This window comes from Scyliorhinus torazame, chromosome 3 (assembly GCF_047496885.1).
Source record: "Scyliorhinus torazame isolate Kashiwa2021f chromosome 3, sScyTor2.1, whole genome shotgun sequence".
In the NCBI taxonomy this organism is placed as follows: Eukaryota; Metazoa; Chordata; class Chondrichthyes; order Carcharhiniformes; family Scyliorhinidae; genus Scyliorhinus; species Scyliorhinus torazame.
The window spans coordinates 104,241,625-104,262,262 of NC_092709.1; the positions used below are offsets into that span (position 1 = coordinate 104,241,625).

Genomic DNA, 20,638 nt, shown 5'->3' on the forward strand with positions numbered 1-20,638 from the left:
TAGAATTTTATAATGATGTGTGTATATAAAGCAATTTAGGTAAAAGTTCCAATCCATAGGACAGAGTAGCGTCGAGCCTGTCCTTGCTTATGGGTGCCTGACTTAGGAGGAGAACAAAGAAGATGCAGTAATATGATCCTTCACACTTCGCGTTGAGGATCACAAGGAGAGGTTGTAGCCATCTGGGATGGCCACTTCCAGAATACAAAATGGACGCTCGCAAAGACTGTAGGGAACTGTGGACAATGTTGGGAAAGCAAGCAGGCACAGAGCCTGTATGCATATTGGAAAGACAGCTCCCAGACGGAGCTGAAACTATAGGTCAATTAACATATTGATGGCCCATCTTTGGGAACAAAGGAAAGACACTCAAGCAACCGATACTGCTCCAGACACCTTGGTGCCAGCTCCCCAAACCGAAAGCACAAACAAAGCCAGGCCAACGGCCACCAAAGACACGCCCAGCCATCAGGGCACCCACCCCTTTATTGGTCAAGATCAATACCAGTGATCAAGAAGCGGCCCAATTAATTGGGGCCAAGTTTAAGGCCCGCCTAAAAGCGCGCGAAGCCCCTCCGGGTATAAGAAGGAACCCCCACGAGAGAATCGCTCTCTTGGATTTAGCTCTCAAAGCGGAGAGGCCCATCCACCAGCTGCACCAGAAGCAAGTAAGTCCAAGGTCAACGCTCGCTACCAGGCGGATTACCTTAGCTGTTCTCCTGTACCACTTCGAACCCAACAACCTCAGATCCGAACAACGGCCATTGTTCCTCTGACTGAGTGGGCACCCGAAGCTAAGTATAGGCTTTAGCATTAGAGACAGTTTAGTTTGTAGTACTTTGTGCATGAGTAGATATTACTGTGTGTGTAAATAAATAGTATTGACTTTGAACTAACTAACTGGTGTATTGGCTCTTTGATCAGTATTCAGGTTTGAACCTTGTGGCGGTATCGAGAGATACCTGGCGACTCTAAAGCAAACATAATTAGGATTAAGGAAGGCGACCATATTGACCGCCATATTCATAACCAGAGAAACAGAGCAACAGGGTGTGGGAGAAGGGAGGGGTGTGGGAGAAGGGAGGGATGGAGGGGGAGAGAGGGAGGGGTGTGGGAGGATGGAGGGGGAGAGAGGGAGGGGTGTGGGAGAAGGGAGGGGTGTGGGAGAAAGGAGGGGGGGTGGGAGGGGTTTGGGAGAAGGGAAGGGCGTGGGAGAAAGGAGGGATGGAGGGGGAGAGAGGGAGGTGTGTGGGAGAAGGGAGGGATGTGGGAGAAGGGAGGGATGTGGGAGAAGGGAGGGATGTGGGAGAAGGGAGGGAGGGTGGGGTTTGGGAGAAGGGTGGGGTGTGGGAGAAGGGTGGGTGTGGGAGAAGGGAGGGGTGTGGGAGAAGGGAGGGAGGAGTGTGGGAGAAGGGAGGGAGGGTGGGGTTTGGGAGAAGGGAGGGATGGAGGGGGAGGGGTGTGGGAGAAGGGAGGGAAGGCTGTGGGAGAAGGGGGAGGTGTGGGAGAAGGGAGGGGTGTGGGAGAAGGGAGGGATGGAGGGGGAGGGAGGGATGCAGGGGGATGGAGGGAGGGGTGTGGGAGAAGGGAGTTGGGAGTGAATGTGGGTGGGGTGGGAGGGAGGGGATGTGGGGTGGGTGGTGGTGGGTGGGGGGGAAGAGATGTGGGGATGGGTGAGGGTGGAGGGAGGGGTGTGGGAGAAGGGAGGACATGTGAGGATGGGTGGGAGGGAGGAGGATGTAGGGTTGGGTGGGGATGGGGAGTAGGTAGGGATGGATGGGTGGGGGAGGGAGGGAGTTGATGCGGGGATGGATGGGGACGTTGGTGGGAATGTGGGAGTGGGTGGGAGGGGATGTGGGAATGGGTGGGAGAGGATGTGGGGATGGGTGGGGTTGTGGGGATGGGTGGGGGAGGGAGAGGGCGTGGGGATGGGTGGGTGGGGGTGGGCATGAGCAGTGATTGAGGGGAGTTGGGATGTGGGGGTGGATAGGGATGTGTGGGGGTGGGAGGGATTGGGGGTGAGAATGGGTGGGAGGGAGGGAAGAGATGTGGGGATGGGTGAGGGAGGGGGTGTGGGGATGGGTGGGAGTGAGTTTGTGTGGGGATGGGTGGGAGGGAGGGGGTGTGGGGATGGGTGGGAGGGAGGGGGTGTGGGGATGGGTGGGAGGGAGGGGGTGTGGGGAGGGGTGGGCGATTATTGAAGGTGGGGATGTGGAGTTGGGAGGGTGGGAGGAGATGTGGGGAGGGGTGGGTGGGGTAGGAGGGGGTGTGGGTGGTGGGGATGGGGTGGGTGGAGTTGGGAGAGTGGGAGGGGATGTGGAGATGGGAGGGGATGTGGAGATGGGAACTGGGGATGATTTGTTGGGGGGTTGTGGAGTTGGGAGGGAATGTGGGGTTGGGTGGGATGGGTGGTGATGTGGGGGTGAAAGAGGGGGTGTGGGGAAGGTGGTGTGGGAGGGGGTGGGTGATTGGGGATGGGAGGGGATGTGGGGGTGGGAGGGAATGGGGCTGGGTGAGGGTAGGGTGTATAGGAGGGAGGGGATGTGGGGATGGATGGGAGGGAGGGCATGTGGTGGGGCTGTGGGGGTTGGATGGATTTGTGAGGGTGGGTGGGAGAAAGGGGAGGGGATGTGGGGATGGGAGGGGATGTGGGGATGGGAGGAGGTGGGGGGATTATTGACGGGAGTGGGCACACGTACTGGTGACAGCTGATCGCGGCGCCGGTTGCTAAGTAACGGCTGTGAGCGCACACGCGGTGTGGAACGCTGAGTGGGAAATGCTGCTCCACGCGCGCAGTCCGGGCTGGCTCCGGCCAGGGAAGGGGCTGCTGCAAAATCAGGTTGATTGCGTGGAATCAGTCCTTCTGTCCACCGACCGGGTGAGTACATCTGTCTGCACGGCACCTAACAGGTAACCGCTTTGCTGCTGACCCGAATATTATAAAACAAACTGGTAAATTCAAATTCCCTTTCAGTTAAAATCCTGAACCTGCCCAAACTTCAACGGTGCGACCAACTATTATTTGTTTGCAAGTGAAAACAGCAAATGCGGGAAATAGGCGGCAGGTCAGGCAGCAGATGTGAGAGAGCAAGAGTGTCAGGTCGGTGTGTTGATCAGGACTCGAAGAAACTAACGATGTGACAAGTTTAAAGCAAGAATGGTGGAAGTGGTGAGGGGAGAACAAAATAGAGGGTTGCAAAAAGGGTGGAAAACAAGTGCTGTGCATGAAAGAAATGAGTAAAAATATCGCAATTCCACCCTTTACCAATCCTGCTTCCCACTCCCTCCGCCCCACCCCAGTCTAGCTGCAAATTGCGCTAGTTTTCAAGCTGTGCTTTACTCATTTCGATAAAAGATAAAATTTGCTGTGAGACAGCAATTCGGCAGTTATGGAATTTGATTAAAATAAACGGGTAGCACAGTGGTTAGCACAGTTGCTTCACAGCTCCAGGGTCCCAGGTTCGACTCCTGGCTTGGGACACTGCGGAGTCTGCACGTTCTCCCCGTGTCTGTGTGGGTTTTTTCCGGGTGCTCTGGTTTTCTCCCATAGTCCAAAAATGTGCAGATTAGGTGGATTGGCCATGATAAATTGCCCTTAGTGTCCAAAAAGGTTAGGTGGGGTTACGGGGATAGGGTGGGCTGAAGTAGTAGGGCGCTCTTTCCAAGAGCCAGTGCAGTCTCGATGGACTGAATGACCTCCTTCTGCATTGTAAATTCTATGATTCTATGACATATTAAAACGTGCTGTGATATATCGAAGAGCGATCAACTGGTGAAGTTTTATTAGAGCAGTTGAAAATGGGATCATAAAATTTTAATCAGAGTTTCGTCCAGCAGATGTGAGTGATGAATTTTTGCATAACTGAATTGTGGGAAGTGTTTCCAGTGCTTGATTTCAAGCTCAGGATTTCCCAGTTTGAGCGGCAGGTGAAGCCACTATAGAACCTCGGGAAGGATGAATGTTTTCTGGATGTTACATTCCAGGTGATGGCCACCCCACAGGCAATAAGAGTTCAGGATTGGGGAGGTAGTAGTGGTATTGTCACTAGACTGGGTGATCCAGAGACCCAGGGGAGCACTCTGGGAACCTGGGTTTGAACCTGGCAATGGCAGATGGTGGAAATTGAATCCAAGATGACCATGAAACCATTGTCGTAAAAAGTGGGTTCATTAACGGAAGGAAGGAAATCTGTCATCCTACATATGACTCCAAATCCATAGTAATGTGGTTGACTCTGAAATGCACTCTGAAATGGCTTCTAGCAAGTCACTCGGTTGTATCAAACCGCTACAAAGCTAATAAAAAGGAAATAAATCGAGACGGACCACCCTGCATCGACCTAGGAACAGGAAACAACGACAGCAGACCCAGTCCTGTCGACCCTGCAAAGATCTCCTTGCTGACATTTTGGGGCTTGTGCCAAAATTTGGGGAGCTGTCTCACAGACTAGTCAAGCAGCAGCCTGACATAGTCATACTGACAGAATCATACTTTACAGATAATGTCCCAGACATCACTATCACCATCCCGGGGTATGTCCTGCAGAGGACAGCACAATGGTATGCAGTCGGGAGGGAGTTGCCCTGGGAGTCTTCAACATCAACTCTGGACCCCATGAAGTCTCATGGTTTCATGTCAAATATTGGCAAGGAAACCGCCTACTGATTACCATGTACCGTCCACCCTCCGCGGTTGAATCAGTATGTTGGAGGAAGCACTGAGAGTGGCAAGGGCACAGAATGTACTCTGGGTGGAGACTTCAATGTCATCACCAAGAGTGGCTCAGTAGCACCACTACTGACCAAGCTGACCAAGTCCTAAAGGACATAACTGTGACAGATGGTGAGGGAGCCAACAAGAGGGAAAGACATTCTAGACCTCATCCTCACCAACCTGCCTTCTGAAGAGGCATCTGTCCATGACAGTATCGGTAGGAGTGACCATCGAACATTCCTTGTGCAGCCAGATCCCGTCTTCACATTGAGGATACCGTCCATCGTGTTGTGTTGCACTACCATTATGCTAAATGGGATAGATTCAGAACAGATTTAGCAACTCCAGGCTGGGCATCCATGAGGTGCTGTGGGCTGCCATCAGCAGCAGAATTGAACTCGACCACAATCTGTAACCTCATGGCCTGGTATATCCCCCAAGCCAGGGCATGAAGAGTGTAGGAGGGCATGCTAGGAGCAGAATCAGGCATAATGAAAAATGAGGTATCAACCTGGGGAAGATACACCTTGGGACTAATTGTGTGCCAAACAACATAAGCTTTGCAGTCCTGCCACATCTGTCGTGAATGGTGAGGGACAATTAAACAGCTCACTGGAGGAGAGGCTTCACAAATATCACCATCCTCAATGATGGAGGAGCCCAGCACATCTGTGACAAGGCTGAAGCATTTGCAACAATCTTCAGCCAGAAGTGCCAAGTGGATGATCCATCTCTGTCTCCTCCAGAGGTCACCAGCATCACTGATGCCAGTCTTCAGCCAATTTGATTCACCCCAATATCAAGGTACGGCTGAAGGCACTGGATACTGCAAAGGCTATGGGGCCCTGACAATATTCTGACAATAGTACTGAAGACTTGTGCTCCAGAACTTGCCAAACCACTAGCCAAGCTGGCATCTACCTGGCAATGTGGACAATTGCCCACTGATGTCCTGTACTTGCAAAACTAGGACAAAACTCACCCTGCCAATTACCACCCTGTCCACCTACTTTCGGAGCAATAAAGTGATGGAAGGGATCATCAATAGTGCTATCAAGCAACATTCACATAGCAATAATCTGCTGACATGGAGGCTGTCCGAATATATGTCTGCTGAGCTGGGGAAGGAATCTGGGTGTTCCACTATGTATGCAATGGCCGCAAGTTCTGCTGCTTGCGCGCCTAAGTGTCCTGGAAGTTTTATTGCTATTTCCTCTAGGGCGCGTCCCTGCGCGTCCTTGACATAAATACCGCATCCTATTATGCGCTTCCCTTCTAATATTGTGGAAGATCCATCCACATATATCTTTATGGGTTCGCACGTGTCTGTGTGCTTGGAGCTCTGGGGTGAACTACCTATCTTTCTGGGGGGTGTTTTACCAATAAAGGGGCCTGTGTTGTGGTGTGGAGAGGAAATTTCACATTTATGGGGGGTTCCGGGGTACTGTAGGTTGTCGGCTAAAAAAGTGTGGGTCTTTGTCCTTTTAACAGTGATGTCCCGTCCCTGCAAAAGAAGGGTCCATCTGGCTGCTCTGATCTGACTAACTGTACCGTCCTTGAGTCGTCCGTCCAGTAAAAGTTGGGTGGGGGTGTGTTCTGTGAGGATTGTGATGGGGTTCAGTCCGGTTATGTACGAAAAATACTATACTGCCCAAAAAACTGCGAGCAGGTGCCTTTCACAGGCTGAAAATCCCTGCTCCACAGCATCTAAAACTCTGGAGGCATAAGCCATGGGCCTTAACTGTTTGTGCCGCTCCTGAAGGAGCATGGCCAAAAGGGTGCGGTCTGTGCTTGCTACCTCTAGCGCATAGGGGGAAAGCGGGTCTGGAACTTGTAGTGTGGGGGCTGCTATGAGTGCTTGTTTCAACGAGTCCACAGCATCCGTATGCTGTAGAAGCCATTCCCAGGGGGCTCCTTTCTTTAGGAAGTCTGAGAGGGGTGCTGCCTTGCTGGCGAAACCGTCAATGTGGTTTCGGCAGTAGCCAACCAGTCCTAAAAACGACCGGGGGGCTGAAACGTTCTGGGGAAGGGGCAATTTAGCAATCGAGTCAATCCTTTTGTGCTCGATCTTGCGTTTACCATGTGTGATAATTGTGCCCAAATATATCACCTTATTTTCCAGAATCTGGGCCTTTTTGGGGTTAACATTACATCCAATTGCTTGTAGGAGTTCCAGGAGTTCGGACAGAAGCTCAATGTGCTCTTCCTTGGTGTCTGTCTCTAGTAGTAGGTCGTCTACGTACTGGACCAGACATTTGGGGCGAGAAAATTTGGCTAAACCATTTGCCAGCTGTCGGTGGAAAATGGAGGGGAAGTTGTGGAATCCTTGTGGCAGGCATGTCCACGTGTACTGCTGTGCTTTAAAGGTGAAGGCAAATTTGTACTGGCACGCCTTTGCCAATGGAATGGACCAGAATCCATTACTGATATCCAAAACCGTAAAGTATTGGGAATTGAGTCCCTGCTTGAGCATGGTCTTGGGACTTGTGGCTACTGTGGGGGCTGCTGCGGGGTTGATTTTGTTGAGTTCCTGGTAATCGATGGTCAGCCGCCATGATCCATCGGGCTTTCTCATTGGCCAAATCGGGGCATTATTAGTGGAGGCTACTGATCTAAGTATGCCCTGCTCTAATAAGCTGTCGATTATCTTTGAGATTTCTCCCTCTGCCTCTTGGGGAAATCCATACTGTTTTGGGGTTATAGGGTCAGGTCCTGTGATTTGTACTGAACCAGTCATCCGGCCACAGTCGTGTTTGTGGGTCGCGAATGCTGTCCTGTTCTTTTGTAACACTGCCCTAACCTGCTTGTCCGTGCTAATTGTCGTCGGGTTGAACCAAAATTCGCCTACTGCGCTAATTTTGTTGGCTTTTTCCCCTATTGTGAGCGTTGGGGGGCTCTTGCAGATTTTGCCATTTTCCAGACACCCTGTTTGACTGGATCAAAGGATAGATTGTGGGAATTCATAAAGTCTATGCCCAAAATGTGTTCTGCTGTGCGGGGCAGATCGACTAAAACTATGGGGTGCTTGGTGGTGATGTTGCCGATTTGAATGGGTACAGGGGCTGTGATGTGTCCCTGCTGTGAGTGGCCTGTAAAGCCACTGAGGGTGATGGTGGCTGTAGTGGGCCACGTGTCCTTTTGGAGCATGGTGGAGGAATTTATTGTACGGGACCCTCCTGTGTCTCAGAGAAACTCGATGGGCTGTCCCCGTATTTTCGCTGTGACTACCGGTCGTCCGGACCTATCCCAAAGGGTGTCGCAGACCCAACTGGGGAAGCCCGAACACCAGGTCCGTCTGATCTGAACGGGTGCTCACACTATGTATGGGTTCTGTCTTATTCTTACTTAGAGTGCCCGTCTGCTGGGCTCTCTGTGGCTTTCGTGGGGCATTGCATTCTCTTGCAAAGTGTCCTAAATGGCCACAGTTGTAACACTCCTGTGACTTTGGTGGGGGGCTGTTCTTGCTTTCATTTACCCATGCAGGGTTCTGGTGTGTTTTAACTGCTTGTATGTCTGTTTCTGCCTGCTTTCCTTCGTGGTTTTTAACTGTGGGTTTGTTTTGTACAGACTGTTCCCAGGCGCGGGACAATCTTTTTACAACCCATTTCTCATTATGAGCCTCCTCTGAGGGGTCATAATTGGCGCACATTTCTGTCCTGTTTCTGTGGCATGGGAGATAAGGGTGCGGGTCCATTTGGCCATGTTGTCTGGGGACAAATGGGCGCGGTCCAAGTCTCCAAAAACTGCTGCAAAGTGGATCCACAGGCGTCCAGCAAACGCTGTGGGCTGCTTGGTTTTCTTTTGCCTGCATTTATTGAGGCCATCTACGTGGTCAGCCCGTTTATACCCGATCGCGTCTAGGACCGCGGTATGCATTTCTGCAAGGATGCCTCCTCCTACATTCTGTGGGTCGGGAAGGGCTGCTACGACCGAAGGGTCTAAACTCAAAACTGTGAGCTTTACATGCTCTCGCTCATCCAGGCCGTACATGGTCGCCTGCTGCTTTACTCTGGCAAGAAGTGGTGGGGGTCTGAGGTGGGAGGAACGGTGTGATTTTCTCGCATGCGTCCCGTAATTGGGTCACTGTTAAGGGGGTGGTGTACAGAAATTCCGTATCGTCCGATGTGGCTGTGTGGTGGGCAGTGACTGGGTTCATTGGAGCCTGAACTATCTGCTCGGGGGGGGGGTTGAGGCGCTTTCCTCTTCTGGGGCTTTCCCTGCGCACATGTTCCCATAACATATCTCTGCGCTGTCTCATTTAATTCTTCCCAATCAGGGCCGTCTTCCTCATCTAATTTTTCTCCAAAGGTTTCCTGGAATCCTTTTTGGACTGAAAGCAGAGATTGCAGTTCTGCAATCTGCTTCCGGCACTTAGCGTGGCCTGACGAGCTTTGTCTTTGTTCCGTGGTGGCAGCATGGAGTGCTCTTAACACTGCCTTCAGGTCACTACACTGCCTCTGCAATGCTTCTACTTGCTTCTCGGTTTCTTCTCGTACCAGGACAGCACGTTGCGTGTCCTGCTAGGCCTTTTCATACTGGGACTGGAAGCTGCCTAAATGCGCCAGACAAGACTGGTGTGCCCACTTGGCATCATCCACCTCTCCGTCTTTTGCTGCCAACTTCCTCCTTAACTCTACATTCTCTCTTTCTACCTCCCTAACATCGACCTTGCTCATTCGATGTATGCCTTCTATCTCTTTCCGGAGCGTCCTAACGACCTCCTCTGTGCCTTGCAATTGTGCCAAGCAGGACACGATTGCCATTAGCTTGCGAGCTTTCCCTAAGCTCTTCTTGTGAATCTCGCTCAGGTTCTCCCACCAAGTATGTCCTATACTCCCGGGACCTGTTTCCTCATTGCTACAGAATTCATTCCAAAGGGGCCATCCTTTCCCTTTGAGGTACTTCCTGATTTCTTCCTCCCATACGGGACACTGTCCTACTCTACTGCTGCTGGTCGCTGCGACCGCAAATTCTTCTGGGTTCATGAGGCGTTGCATTGCCTGCATTGCCATCTTTCTTATCTGAATGCTTCTTTTAAATTTGGAACAGCCGGACTAAGGCGGTGCTGTAAATACGGGTACGGTTTTCGCTAATTTCCGAAATACAAACTCCCAACAGTTTTGTCGCAACAAAAAATCTATCAGTTTACCTTATAGCCCTGTTAGTTACGCATGCATTTAACACACTTCCGAATTATGAGGATTGATCAGAACTGCTTGAACACTTGTGGTTTTCTGTTCCCAATTGGATCTCTAATTCAAATTTTTGGGTTTCCCCGGAGTGATTAAGCCACTTCTAGTTCGGGTCCCGTCAGGATGTCGCCAGTAATATGTTGCTAACCTTTGGTTGGTTCAATTGGCTCTGTTTTATGACCTTTGCTCTCGAGTCGCCACGAGGCTCAAGTTCAAGTAATGATCAATAACTCAATACACCGATTAGTAAGATTCAAATCAAAGCACATTTATTATACACCGTAATCGCTGCTCATGCAAAAATTCTACGTCTAAGCTACTTCTACGACTAGCAGGCCTATACTTAGCTTCGGACTGGCCCACCAGGTCAGGGGAACAAATGGCCTTTCGTTCAGGTTCTGAGTCTGCGGGATTCGAAGTTGGTACGGATTGGTAGCTAGGAGCGCCTAACTCGTAGCGAGCGTTGACTTAAGACTTACTGGATATCGGTGGCAGCTGCACCGGTCATGGTCAAAGTTGGTTCGCGTTGCTGAGTGACCTGGTCAAGAAGAACGATTTGAACTTGGGGGCTTAACTTTATAGTCCCCAGGGGCTTCCCGCCTTTCGGGGCGGACCCTGTACCTGGTTCCAAGTGATTGGACTTCGTTCCAATCGCTTGGTTCGATTTCTCCAATACTGGAGCGGTTCCCTGATCGATGGGCGGACTTGAGGTGTCCTTTAACCTCTTTTGTGTTGGCTCCTGCTGGCGCCGGGGAGTTTGGCTGAGCTTTGTTTGTCCCAAATGTTGCGATTGTTCCCGGGGATCGCTCATTAGTAAGTAGATGGCTGCTACATTATTATGCAGATGGCTGCTTGTATTGATGCTGTCTGGGCTTTTGCAGAGTTTAATACACAGTAACTAGCACCTGCTGGTTTCTGCCTGTGTTGGCTGAATTTCCCTTCAGCATTTGCTGTTCACCATTTTAAATTGGGACTTGGCCAACCCAGGTGGCTACAGTTGTGGTGGTTGGAGGTCTGTCATCTCAGTCCCGGGGCATCCCTGCAGGTGTTCCTCAGGGTAGTGTCCTGGGCGCAATCATTTTCAGCTGCTTCATCAATGATCCTCCTTCCAACATAGGGTCAGATGTGGCGATGTGCAATGTTCAGCATCATTTGTGACTCCTTAGATACTAAAGCAGTCCATGTGTAAATGCAGCAAGACTTAGACAATATCCAGGCTTGGGCTGACAAGTGGCAAGTAACATTTGCGCCACACAACGTCCAATAAGAGACGATCAAACCATCGCCCCATGACATTCAATGACATGACCATCACTGAATCTCCCACTGTCAACGTTCTGAGGGTTACCGTTGAACACAAACTGAGCTGGATTAGCCATATAAATACTGTGGCTACAAGAGCAGGTCAGAGTCTAGGACTCCTGCAGCGAGTAACTCACATCATGACTCCCCGAAGCCGGTTCTCTACCGATAAGGCACAAGTCAGGAGTGTGATGGGATACTCCACTTGCTTGGATGTGTGTAGCTCCAGCAACACTCCAGAAGCTCAACACCATCCAGGACAAAGCAGCCCTCTTGATTGGCACCCTTTCCACAAACATTCACTCACTCCATCACCGAAGCAACATGCACTGCAGGGACTCACCAAAGCTCCTTGGGCAGCACCTTCCAAACCCACGATCACTGCCATCTAGATGGACAAGGGCAGCAGATTCATGGGAACTCCACCACCTGGAAGCTCCCCTTCCAAGTTACTCACCTGACTTGGAAATATATAGCTATTCCTTCACTGTCGCTGTGTCAAAATTCTGGAACTCCCTCCCTAATAGCACTGTGAGAGTACCTGTACCACATTGATTGCAGGGCTTCAAGAAGGCTGCCCACCACCACCTTCTTAAAGGCAATTAGTGATGGGCAATGAATGCTGGCCTAGTCAGGGAAGCCCGCATCCCATAAAAAATGAATTACAAAGGAAAGATTGTATGGTGGGTGGCTACCCAGAAGGGAAAAACAGTTTGGACCAGTATTCCTATTTGCCAGTTTTTACTGGTGTTCTATTTTAATGTATACAAGACCAGTTATTTCTTCATTTCTACTGTTTTTCCCCCCCCCCTTCTGCGAAAAGGCAGCATATACAGGAGTCTTTAGGATGGGTGGCCAAGGGACTGTACAGACGGGAACAGAGAAGTGTAGAAATGTGGTTGTTGTAGGAGGTTCCATCGTCAGGGGGCAGATGGGCATTTCTGTAACCATCATCATGAATCCCGTATGGTGTTGCCCCGCTGATGCCAGGCTAAAGGACATCATAGAGACGAGGCAGAATTTTCTGCAGGGGGAAAGGAGTGAGTCAGGAGTTGTGACGCACATAAGTACCGAAGAGACAGAGAGGGCAGATAGAGAGGTTCTATGGTCAGAGGAGCAAGGAGGTTTAAAGGTTGGATTTTAAAGGTAACGCTGGGGCACATATGCTCAGGACAGCTGGTCCTCATCCTGGTTGCTAAGTGATGGCTGTGGTCGTACAAGTAGTGTGGAATGCTGAGTGAGAACCATTCCTGGATACAAGGTGTTCAGAAAAGATAGAAAAGGAAGGAGAGATATAGGGATTGGGGTGGGGCATTGTTAAAGGATTGCGTTGCAATGCTGCAAAGTGAGAATGCCCCAGAAGGTCAAGTACACTTGGCTTGTTGAGTGTTTGGCTGGTGGAGATGGGAGATGCTGTGGTGAGGGCACAGAGGATCCAGTAAAGGAGCTCTCCTCCATCCTCGCCCATTCTTTCACCCGTCCCCTCACTCTTTCTGCCGTGGCTGCCCAGTAGGTTTGGGACTGTAAATTTGGGAGGGCCAGGCCCCCCATGTTTCTTCTTTTTTGGAGGACCTTTTTGGGGATCCTTGGTTCTTCCTCCTCCTCCTCTCTTCTCCCCCTTCTCCCTGCCCCCCCCCCCCCCCCCCCCCAACCACCACACACACACACACACACACAAACACCATGATCATTTTGTCAACCGTGTTGAAGAAGGCTTTGGGGATGTAGATCGGTATGGATCTGAACAGGAAGAGAAATCTGGGCTACACGTTCATCTTGATCGTCTGCACCCTTTCAGCTAGGGAGAGTTGGAGTGTGTTCCACCTCTGTAGGTCCTTTTTAACTTCTTCCACCAGACTGGTCGGGGATTTCCGCCACGATCTTCTTTATCATAGATTGTCATAGATTATCATAGAATTTACAGTGCAGAAGGAGGCCATTCGGCCCATCGAGTCTGTACCGGCTCTTGGAAAGAGCACCCTACCCAAGGTCCACACCTCCACCCTATCCCCATAACCCAGTAACCCCACCCAACACTAAGGGCAATTTTGGACACTAAGAGCAATTTATCATGGCCAATCCACCTAACCTGCACATCTTTGGACTGTGGGAGGAAACCGGAGCACCCGGAGGAAACCCACGCACACACGGGGAGAATGTGCAGACTCCGCACAGACAGTGACCCAAGCCAGAATCGAACCTGGGACCCTGGAGCTGTGAAGCAATTGTGCTACCCACAATGCTACCGTGCTGAACTCAGTGTTGTCCCAGTTGGGCGTGTACAGGTTGACAGGACCATTGGCACCCCATCCAAGAAACTGCTGACCACGATGTACAGCCCCCTTTAGTCCGTAACTGTCTTTGTCGTTCTCTTACTTCTCAATATGGCTGCGCTCAACCCCCCCCCCGCTGCTCTCGTCTCGCAACATGAATGGTACATCTGTCCCACTCATCCCTTCCTTACCCACAGTCGGTCCTTCTCCCTCAGGTGTGTCTCTTGAAGAAAGACTATGTCAGCTTTCATACCTTTTAGGTTGATGGAAACTCTGGACCTCTTCACTGGGCCGTCCATTCTGATGGTGGGCTTTTGTCCCCCTCTCTCGTGGAATCAACTGTACTTGCCTTGTAGATGTGCCCCTGCCCTCCGGGGTTTCCCTTTGTCCAGGGGCACCCAACACAACTGCCAACTCTGTGTATGCCATGTGAGTGAGCCCCTGCAGTCTGGGGCTTCCCTCTGTTCAGGGACCCTCCAAATTGTGGTGCCACGTTTCCAACCTTATGCTGTTGAAGCCAGTCGAGAGCCCTTCCTCCCCACTTTGCTTTTTTGTGCCCCCTGCGGATTTGTTACCCCCCTCCCATTCCGTCCCTCCTGTTTACCCCTCTGCTTTCCCCCCTCTTGGTGTTGTGCCCAGCCTCCTTTGCCAAGTGCTCTCCCTCTGGTGGGAGATGCACTGCGGCCCCCCCCCCCCCGTCTCACTCATGCCTCCTGGCGCGAACTAGTGTGGTGGCCCCCTTCCTGGGATGGGTCTGAGCCCCTCCTACGCATGTTATGTTAGTGTCCCCTCTATCTCCTTGTCGCTCTCTCCTTTCTGCAAACTGGCTCCCCTGTTCATAATGAGGCGATGCAGTCCCACGCAAATTGTCCATTGGTTTTTCTCTGCCTCCTCTGTGCTGTGTCTCCCTTATCGCTATCTCCTTTGTTGTCAAGTCCGTTTTTTTTGGATAAACTTATCTGCATCTGCAGGGGCTGCGGATTAATGTTCCTTGCCCTGGTATATTACCCAGAGCCTGCCTGGGTACAACATCCCAAATTTAATATTGTTCTTGTGTAGGGCCGACTTCCCCCTATTAAATTCCGCCCTGCGTTTAAAGGTCTGCCCCAATGCACTGATAGACATTGATTTTTTTTGTCCCTCCCAGCTGTAAGCCTTCGTTTGTCTGGCCCAGCGAAGGATCCTCTCTGCGGTCCTGGTAGCTGTGGAGCTTGGCTATGACCGCTCTCGGCTGCTCCCCTGCCTTGGACTTCGGCCAGAGTGACCTGTGAGTTTGTCAATCTCCAGCGGCTTGGGGAAGCTGTCTCTCCCCCCATTAGGTTAGCCAGTATTTGGGCCACATATCCAGGACCTTGCCCTCGATTCCTTCTGGCCGGCCCACAATTCTAATATTTTGTTGTCTCGACCTATTTTCTTCGTCCTCCACCTTCTCTTTCAGGCTCCCCCAGTCGCCACCAACCTCTTAATTTCGGCCTCCTGGGCGGCGATTCAGTCACTCTGGTCCGTCGAGGCTTTCTCCAGCTTTATCGTGCTGCCCTGGGCCTCCAATCTCTTTCCCATACTGTCGAGGGCCTTTATTTCAGCCTTAATAGTGTCCCTCATCTCCCTCAGCTCCAATCGCTTGGCCGCGGATGGGAGGGGGCTCATCTTTCAGGTCGTTGGTCTTCCTCTCTTGGGAGTGGACAAGGACCCCTGGCCTCGTGGGTCTGCTGATCCGCTTACTCGCTGCTCCTGTCCCTTGCCGCCATTTTTTGGTGTCTCTGCGGTCTCTCAAACTGCTGCCTCCTGGCATTCTTGCAGGTTGGGGTGCATCCAAGGACACAGGGAAAAATGGAGAGTGGAAATTGCAGTTGCACTGGCTATAATTTTCCAGTCTTGTTTCGACAGGCTGGTTACAGAGAACTGGAGAGTTGTAAATGTTACACCATTGTTCAAAAAAGGGCGTAGAGATAAACCCAGCAATTAGGGCCAAGCCAGTTTCACTTCTGTGGCAGGGAAGCCTGTAGAATGATAATTCGAGACAATGAATTAATAGTCACTTAGGAAATTGCAGGTTAATTAGCGAAAAAGCTAACAGAGATTTGTTAAGTGAAAATCATGTTTAACTAACTTGATGAATTTTTTTGATGAGGTAACAAACCAGGTTGATGAGGATTCTGCTGATGATGCAACATACAAGGACTTCCAGAAGGCATCCTAGAAAGTGCTGCACAGGAGACATGTGGCAATGTTGGAGCTCATGGATAAAAAGGGACTGCAGCAATATGGATGTGAAGTTGGTTAAGTGATGTAACTTAACATCACTTAGAGATGTGGTTCACATCTCTAGTGGTTAACGGACTAGAGAGGGAAGTTTGTAATGGACGTCCCCAGGTCGATGTTGGGACCTTTGCTTTTCCTGATGTATATTAACGACCTACATCTTAGTGTACAGGGCACAATTTCAGAATTTGTGAATGATGTGAAACATGAAAGTATTGTGAAGAGAGTAATGTCGTAATTCAAAAGTGGCCATTGTGTGGAGATGCCAGTGTTGGACTGGGGTGAGCACAGTAAGGTGTCTTACAACACCAGGTTAAAGTGCAACAGGTGGACTTTAACTGGTTTTGTAAGACTTCTTACTGTAATTCAAAAGGATAGTGATTAGTCAAATGGCAGGTAAAATTTAATGCAGAGAAGTGTGAAGTGATTCGGTTGGCAGGAGGAATGTAGAGAGATAATATAAAATACAAGGTACAAATATTTTTTTTATTTTTGGGTACCCAATTATTTTTTTGCAATTAAGGGGCAATTTAATGTGGCCAATCCACCTAGCCTGCGCATCTTTGGGTTGTGGAGACGAAACCCACGCAAACTTGGGGAGAATGTGCAAACTCCACATGGACAGTGACCTAGAGCCGGGATTGAACCTGGGACCTCAGCGCCGTGAGGCAGCAATGCTAACCACTGCGCTACCGTGTTGCCTAAAAGGTACAATTCTAAAGGGAGAAGAGGGACCTGAGTTTTTGTGTGTATAATGGTAGGATAATTTGAGTGTGGTTAATAAAGCATACAGCATCCTGAGCTTTATCGTTATTGGCATTGAAGTTCTGTTAAACTTGTATAGAACAGTGGTTCAGCTTCAACAGAAGTATTGTTTCCAGTTTTGGGCACCATATTTTAGGAAAGTACATTAGAGAGTGTACTAAACGATTTGCGTGAATGATCCCAGGGATGAAGAGCTTCAGTTAAGTTAGATAGATTGGAGAAGTTGGGCTGTTTTCCTGGGAGAAGAGAAGGTTGAGAGGAGATTTGATAGACCATAAGACATAGGAGCAGAATTAGGCCACTCGGCCCATCGAGTCTGCTCCGCTATTCAATCATGGGTGATTTTCTCATCCCCATTCTCCTGCCTTCTCCCCATATACCCTGATCCCTTTATTAATCAAAAACCTAGCTATCTATTTTAAAGACAATCAGTGATTTGGCCTCCACAGCCTTCTGCGGCAAAGAGTTCCACAGATTCACCACCCTCTGGCTGAAGGAATTCCTCCTCATCCCTGTTTTAAAGGATCGTCCATTTAGTCTGAGATGGTGTCCCCTGGTTGTAGTTTTTTATCCTACAAGTGGAAACATTCTCTCCACGTCCACTCTATCCAGGCCACGCAGTATCCTGTAAATTTTAATAAGGTCCCCCCTCATCCTTCTAAACTCCAATGAGTACAGACCCAGATTCCTCAACCGTTCCTCATACGACAAGGTCTTCATTCCAGGGATCATTCTTGTGAACCTCCTCTGGACCCTTTCCAAGGCCAGCACATGCTTCCTTAGATACGGAGCCCAAAACTGCTCACAATACTCCAAATGAGGTCTGACCAGAGCCTTATACAGCCTCAGAAGTACATTCCTGGTCTTGTATTCTAGCCCTCTCGACATGAATGCTAACTTTGCATTTGCCTTCCTAACTGCCAACTGAACCTGTACGTTAACCTTAAGAGAATCGTGAACAAGGACTCCCAAGTCCCTTTGTGCTTCTGATTTCCTAAGCATCTTCCCATTTAGAAAATAGTCTATGCCTCCATTTCTCCTTCCAAAGTGCATAACCTCACACTTTTCCACTTGTATTCCATTCGGGGCTGTTTAGCGCAGGGCTAAATCGCTGGCTTTGAAAGCAGACCAAGGCAGGCCAGCAGCTCGGTTCAATTCCCGTAACAGCCTCCCCGAAAGGGTGCCGAAATGTGGCGACTAGGGGCTTTTCACAGTAACTTCATTTGAAGCCTACTTGTGACAATAAGCGATTTTCATTTCATTTCATTCTGCCACTTCTTTGCCCACTCTCCTAGCCTGTCCAAGTCCTTCTGAAGCCTGCCTACTTCCTCAATACTACCTGCCCCTCTACAGATCTTTGTATCATCTGCAAACTTAGCAACAGTGCCTCCAGTTCCTTCCTCCAGATCATTAATATATATTGTGAAAGGTTGTGGTCCCAGCACCGACCCCTGAGGCACACCACTAGTCACCAGCTGCCATCCTGAAAAAGAGCCCTTCTGCCAGTCAGCCAATCCTCTATCCATGTCAGGATCTTACACTTAGCACCATGGGCTCTTAACCTATTAACAGTCTCCTATGTGGCACCTTGTCAAAGGCCTTCTGGAAATCTAAATAAATCACGTCCACTGGTTCTCCTTTGTCTAACTTCCTTGGTGCTTCCTCAAAAATTTCTAACAGATTTGCCAGACATGACCTCCCTTGACAATGCCGTGCTGACTCAGTCCTATTTTATCATGCACTTCCAAGTACTCCGCGTTCTCATCTTTAATAACAGACTCTAAAATCTTACCAATGACTGAAGTCAGGCTAACCGGCCTATAATTTCCCATCTTCTGCCTCCCTCCCTTCTTAAACAGTGGTGTTATATTAGCCACCTTCCAGTCCTCTGGGACCCTTCCTGCCTCCAGTGATTCCTGAAAGATCATCACCAATGCCTCCACAATCTCCTCAGCTATCTCTTTTAGAACCCTGGGGTGTAGTCCATCCGGCCCAGGTGATTTATCCACCTTCAGACCTTTCAGTTTCCCCAGAACCTTGAACAGAGGTATTCAAAATCATGTGGGACCTGAACAGAGTTGACAGGGAAAATTCCCATTGGTGACAGGATCAAGAATCGGAGGGCACAGATTTAAACTAATTGGCAGAATAATAATCTTTCTTAGTGTCACACATCTAAGGCCTACTTCAACACTGCAAGGAAGTTACTGTGTTAGTCCCCTAATCACCACACGAGTCCCCCAGTCCGTCCACACGGAGGCAGAATTCAGAATGTCCAATTCACCTAACAAGCACATTTTTCGGGACTTTGTGGGAGGAAACCGGAGTACCCGGGGGAAACCCACGCAGTCACAGGGAGAACATGCAGACTCCGCACAGACAGTGACCCAAGCTGGGAATCGAACCTGGGTCCCTGGCGCTGTGAAGCAACCGTGCGATCCACTGTGCTACCGTGCTGCCCAAGAAGCAACGGCGACAAGAGGAGATTCTTTTTCATGCAGCGAGTGGTTAGATCATAGATCATAGAATTTACAGTGCTGAAGGAGGCCATTGGGCCCATTGAGTCTGCACCGGCCCTTACAAAGAGCACCCTACTCAAGCTCCAGTATCTATCAGGTCCCTGTAACCCCCACTTAACCTTTTTGGACACTAAGGGCAATTTATCATGGCCAATACACCTAACCTGCACATCTTTGGACTGTGGGAGGAAACCGGAGCACCCGGAGGAAACCCACGCAGACACGGGGAGAACGTGCAGACTCCGCACAGACAGTGACCCAGCCGGGAATCGAACCTGGGACCCTGGAGCTGTGAAGCAACTGTGCTAACCACTATGCTACCGTGCTGCCCACACGGTTAGGATATGGAATGCAGTGCTGGAGAGGTTGGTGGAGGCAGGATCAATCCAGGCATTCAAGAGGGAATTGGGTTATTATCAGAAAACGAAGAATGCGTGAGGCTCCGGGGTGAAGGCAGGGAAGGAGGCACGAAGTGCATTGCTTGCATTGTGTATCAATTTGACTTTTAAAAATATATGCCAAATCACCTAGTTTCCTTATAGAATCATACCATCGAGTCAGCACTGGCTCTCGGAAAGATAACCCTACTTAAGCCCATGCCTCCACCCTATCCCCGTAACCCCACCTAACCTTTTTGGACACTAAGGGCAATTTATCATGGCCAATCCACCTAATCTGCACATCTTTGGACTGTGGGAGAAAACCAGAGCATCCGGAAGAAACCCACGCACACACGGGGAGGACGTGCAGACTCCGCACAGACAGTGACCCAAGCCGGGAGTCGAACCTGGCACCCTAGAACTGTGAAGCAACAGTGCAAACCACTGTGCTACCCTTTTATTTTAATCAAGTTCCATAACTGCCGAATTGCTGTTTCACAGCAAATTTAATCTTTTATTGAAATTGGTGTGCAGTAATCTCTTTCTCAGTGAAATTAGTATTCTCACAATAGTAAAAAATACTTTATTGAAAACAAAGGTGCCCATATAGTGCCCATGCACCTCAAGAATAATATCATGGGCGGGAATCTCCATCGGGCCAACGTCGAAATTGGGAAAGGCGATTGGACAGAAAATCAGTCTTGTTGCTGAAATCGTGGCCGGTGCTGGGTTCACGGCAAATCGCAATTCTCAGTTTCTCGACAGCGGCGTCAATGCGTTCTACTCCGCACGTAGAGAAAATGCCGTTCGCATTTCATTAATGGGCCTGACCCGGTATTCTCCAGGGCCTCCGCAATCTTCCTTGTCTGCCCGGGGGAATTCCCGACTTGAGAGGTTCACTTGTGCTTTTAAAATTGGGAAACAGACACCATGGCTGATGAGGGAGAGAGGGGAGGTGGCGCGACTGTGGGCTGCCGGCCTTGATACTGATGAGGGGGCTTTGCCAGGATCGGGGGTGGAGGATGACCCCCCATGGGACCAGGGTGTTGGGCATGAACCGCCATTGTTGCGGCCTGCAAGGCAGCCATCTTGCTGCACACCTCACTGATCACCCATCTTGGCCCATTGTTCTGCAGAGTGACAGGGCAGCGCCAACCGACATTACCCCTGGCTGCAGGGAAAGGCAGCAGGGCCAGAGGCACCCACCATGCCAGGCACCATGCTACCATGT

The 20,638-nt window shown here is 50.1% G+C and overlaps 1 protein-coding gene across 1 annotated transcript in view; it reads left to right on the forward strand.

The window, feature by feature from the left end:
• Positions 1 to 2,813: 2,813 nt before the first annotated feature.
• LOC140409391 (uncharacterized) overlaps positions 2,814 to 20,638 on the forward strand; it is a 466,596-nt gene continuing 448,771 nt past the window's right edge. The window contains exon 1 of the mRNA XM_072497839.1: positions 2,814 to 2,878. The gene's annotated coding sequence lies outside the window, so the exon portion shown is untranslated. The remainder of the gene's footprint in view (positions 2,879 to 20,638) is intronic.